At 33.5% G+C, this 5161-nt stretch overlaps 1 long non-coding RNA gene across 1 annotated transcript; it reads right to left on the reverse strand.

The window, feature by feature from the left end:
- Nucleotides 1–1048: 1048 nt before the first annotated feature.
- LOC107062460 (uncharacterized) lies at nucleotides 1049–4268 on the reverse strand. The gene is made up of 3 exons (XR_001474632.1): nucleotides 2987–4268; nucleotides 1511–1637; nucleotides 1049–1226 (listed from the first exon to the last, which is right to left on the reverse strand). It is a non-coding gene; the product is annotated as an uncharacterized lncRNA (long non-coding RNA).
- Between the last annotated feature and the right edge of the window lie 893 nt (nucleotides 4269–5161).

The following is a 5161-nucleotide window of genomic DNA, read 5'->3' on the forward strand; positions in this document are numbered from 1 at the left end:
TTGCTATGTATCCGGATATCAATAATTTTGAGGGATTTTTGTAAATTGAAAAAGAGTAGGGATATAATGTAATTTAGGTCCTTACACTATGTGATTTATGTAAATTTATGATTGAGATCCATTTAAATTATATACTCATCTTACTAATTTTTTTAAGTTTTAGTTTTGTTTTTTCCATCTGGAAATTATAGTTTTCCTTCACTTCGTGTAAATAGAAATACAGATATGTTGTTTAAGATAGTTAGTATATATGACTAGTATGATGTTTAAGGTTGCTAATATATAGGATAGTTGGGTAATTTGTTATTATAATTTTTGCTATATATACATGTATTAAACAGAGGAAAAAATACACGAAACATGCATCAGATTTCTTTTATATATTTATATTTATTTTTGCAATCTTTCAATATTTAATTCCAAAAATATTTCACATTAGTAATTGTGTGACCATATTTTAACGTGTCTCACACGTATAGATCTTAGCGATATTGTAAATGCCTATTTAAGTCGATAATCAAGTGTATTTTGAGTTAAGTATTATAAATTGTATATATAGTCCTTTGACCCATTTATAGGGTTTAGCCCCATAATTAATTTACTATCTTATAACAGTTAACTATATATTTATGTTACACTATCTAGTTTTAGCAGACATAGTTATATGATATCCTGTTGCTCTTGGGATTGGTGTCAAGTATCCCATAAAATTAGTCGAGGTGCGTGAAAGCTATTTTGAACATCACTGTCATAAAAAAAAGTTTCTAGTTACGAAATCCTTTGAAAGTTACCAAAAGAGGTAAGCCTTTTAGACCACTTACTTTAACACATTTTTTCATTTGAGATACTGCCTGACCACTTGGAGGGACACAATTTGTTGAATCTCGCATTTTATATTCTAGCAAAAAAACAAAGTATATGATGTTTAAGAATAAGAATGCCTTCTCCAGGTACCCTAGTATTTATATACACCTTATAGATAGTTGTTTCTCTTATTAGATGATGAAATTCATCTTTTTGTTAAAAATGATTTAATCAAAATTCTGCCTAACGTTTGATACCTTACAAATTATTTTTCAATAGAAATACCATCATCAAATGTTCTTCTCTATCTTTTTTGCATTATAGTTCTCTTAATTTGTTGAGTTTCTTCGATTTCTTGACTAATCTTCATAGTTTTTCTTTGTTGTCGTCTTCATTATCTTCTTTCTACAAGCTCTCCCCTCCTGAAACACAAAGTTGTAATCCATTTCATGTTACTACTTTTTTTCAATGCAAATATTAATATAATGAACTTTTTTCTATTTCTTTTTCCTTCAGTCAGCATCACCAAACTTAGGCCAAGAATGACGCTCAACAACACCTTCCCTAAGCCTGGTATTCTCCTTGTTACCTGAGACGTGTTATTGATTTCTCTGTTTTTACTGTCTTCAAAACATTCTCGTCTGGAATTTTACATAAATAGTTTTGTATCAGAATTTCAATAAAAGATCTTCCGGCTGGTAATTACCTGAGACGGTCCCATAAAAGGACATTCTTTGAACCAGGCATGTCAAGGCTATTAAATTCCCTCAGTTTTGCTTTTCAGCTATCAAAGAAGACATTTCCGAGTCACAAACATCTTCAGTAGACAGTGTCTGAAAATGCAAATAAGACAGACAGAACAGAGTCAAACAGCAATCAATAAACATCACAATATATATACCTTTAGTTTTATAGTAATGTTATATCAATCAAGTTCCCAGGAGAGAAGGCCGCGTTTCCCTATTCTAGTAACTCTGTACGTAAGCAAAACCAGATAAGATAATCGGTATTTAAAACATAAAGGACTGACTCTATTAATACTTACAATTTTGCTTAATACTAACGCGGTCAAAAACTCTACAACACAATTTTATTCTGCTGAATTGTGAAGGCAAGGAGCACCACCTGCAGCTCGGTTATTCAATAGGAGTGCATCCACATGGATTTAATCTTATTTCAAAGATCCGCAGGCTACTCCAAAGAACAGAAGACATTCATTAAACAAAATCTGTATGTAATAGTTTTCACTTAAAACAATTCATTGTGTTACCTAGGCTTAGAAGGGAAAACCAGACTGCAGAGGATTTCGGCTTAAAGGCATAGTTCATTATACTCAAAGCACTAACATTGACCTTCTATGTATGCTGATCTCTTTATCTATTTCCGCAACAAACAATGAAATTGTTAAGTTATGATCATTTGATCAACATACAAAAATGGTACTCATTCAGTTTCGAATTTGACTCCTAGAAAGCCACACATATCCAATAGATAAAAGTAAAGAAGTCAACAAATTTAGTCAGAAATTGGACATACCTTTACTTCGGTTATCGTATTATTTTGATGTTGTTAATGTGCTTCTTTTTCTGAATGCTGTGTTATGAAATCGTTATGATTTGTTATGTCTGCTTTGCATCTGTATGTTATTTTTAACTTTGCTTTGCAATGAGTTACTTGAGCCGGGAGTCTTTCGAAAACAGCTTATCTACCTCCACAAGGTAGGATAAAGGTCTGCATACATCCTCCCTTCCCTAAATCCCACTAGGTATGTTGTTGTTGCACGCCTGCTCTGAAGAACAGTATTAAGTAGTTTTAACTTAATACTGTTCATTGTGTTACCTAGGCTTAGGAGGGAAAGCAGGGGATTTGGTCTAAAAGGAATAGTTCATTATAATCAAATAATCACTATATATGCTGCTCTTTTTATCGATTTCCCCAGCAAACAAAGAAACTGTAGATTTTCTGATCATTCGATCAACATACAGACAAACTCCTAGAAATCTCATTTCATGCTACTCATTCAGTTTCTAATTTCACTTCTGGAAACAGTAATGATCAAATCATTAACTTTATAGTAACATAAACCTACGAAGCCACACATAATAATAAATAAAGCTTCAATACAACAATAATGCTAATTTGATGAACAAAAAGTAAAGTATTAGTCAGAAATTGGACATACCCTTGCATGAATGAACTCCTCAATTCTACCATTAGCAAATTGACCAAGAAGCTTAGGTCCTTGACCCTTGTTTGACAAGCACTCAAAAGTTCTAATCTCTTCATCCCTATTGAAGAAACAATCTAGTCCTTCCCCATACAATCGAACCAAAACTCTAGAGACGTTTTCTTTCTTAGTAGGCCCACTTATCCTATAAAACTCATTAGTCATAGCACCACTCAAATGATGAACTTTCAAGTTCTTTATATCCAACACATCTCCCCATTTTGTAGCTAATGATAGAAGCAATTTCATCAATTCCTGCGGCAGAAGCAATTTCAACTATTCCTATGGCAGAATAACCAGTGCTTGATTTCCCTTATTCTCCAGCTCCTGGTGTAACTTCTTTCTTCTTCTTTACAAATCCAAAGAAATCAACAACTTGACGAGCATACCTTCAAATAAAACATAACCACAACATAGTTCAAATACCAGGCAAGAGAAAGACAAGGAGGGGCAAACAAATGTACAGAAACAAAGCACAAATGACAGGATATTCCTAAAACACAACAAACTTGCTAAAGATATATGTTAAAGTCGGCTATTAAAAGGATTTTATAAGCTTCACAAAGTGACCCTACAATTCACTATTATCATGTGCTTCAGTGCAGAAACCCTACAAATTACTGGAGCTGTTAATTAATTGATATACCCATCATCCATACTTCAGAACATCTACTTGACCTCTATGGCTTATTACATGATCAACTGACTGGAACCAAATTCAATCCACAGCTCGGATAACCATTGATCTAGCTAACACCTAAAGAAATTAAGATAATATTGAACAGCTACTAAGGTGTGAAGAAAGATAAAATGATCAGCACTAATATAAGCAGCAATGAGCAGTAGCTAAAAAGAAAGTTGGTTTGCCTCAACAGAAGTAGTAAATAAAACTTCAAGAAAAGAGGATATCCCTGTTTTTAAAGAAGAAATTAGATAAACACTAATAAATATCAACTCTCAGTGGATTCTTTTCAAGCATAGCCCATAACCAGGTAGTTGTCAAGTGCCTACCTGTAAAAGATGTGGAACGTAATGGCATTAGCATGCATTAGCTCTAAAGTAAGGGAATGTTACACAATCAAAGATCAAGAAAGAAGACACAATCAATGAACATTACAAGGTGAGAAATTTATCAACCTGAGGGGCCTGATACCACCAGATGATTCTCACTCCTGTATCACTCTCTTTACATAGACATAGCAATCATATGTTAAACTCTGACTTCTGGGAAACTTCCCCTTGTCTATACTATACTATACTATATATTCCAAGACAGCACAAGATAAGCTCATTTTTTAATCAACAAGGGATAGCAATCAAGTTTGCCAAGAAGCATGCAGTCCCATGGAAAAAGCATCATAACCATTAACTAGAAACAGATACCCGAATCCCCTAAAGAATGAAGTTGACTCATAAGATAGCCCCTAACGAATGAATTTACCTCCATGATGGAAAACCAATGCCGCCACAATCATGGAACATAAAAATATCAGGACAGAACTGATGATGACCATAATGAACAGAAAAATCCATAATCAGAATTCAGATCCAGGTAATTCAAGCAGTTATTAAACTGTTAAAAGCTCATGAAGCAAATAACAATGTTTTGGGCGTAAAGTTATACTCAAAGTGGTTATCGTCAAGTAGACATAATTGAATTTTCTACAACTTAACATCTTCAATATTAACCATCTGATACCTCTTCAATAGTTTTAGACATGTTTCCAACTTGTCGACGCTAAAGTGTTATATAAGTGACTCTCCTCTAGCTTATGCATCGACATCCAGAAATTCAAATAGCTCACCGGAAGTTAAGTTCTATTTCCTATCATGAAAGCACAAATCATGTGCAGGTTAGACCTCAAATCTCTGGAAAACACAAAAAACTATGAACACATAAAACGTACCCATACAAGAGTGCAGAATGTATATCCTTCTCCAACACTTGTGGAGTAACAACGAGAACGCATTTCTCTTTCCATAAACTCGCTCTTCTCAAAGGATTGTTTGACCAAATTGTGCACTCCTGCAATCAGTTTAGAAACAATCGTCTCAAAATGTAAATAACAAAACATTTGCTCTTTTAGGACATTGGATTAGGAAAGCAACTTTAAACTAATATAAAGCAAA

This window comes from Solanum tuberosum, unplaced genomic scaffold (assembly GCF_000226075.1).
Source record: "Solanum tuberosum cultivar DM 1-3 516 R44 unplaced genomic scaffold, SolTub_3.0 scf00230, whole genome shotgun sequence".
Lineage (NCBI taxonomy): Eukaryota > Viridiplantae > Streptophyta > Magnoliopsida > Solanales > Solanaceae > Solanum > Solanum tuberosum.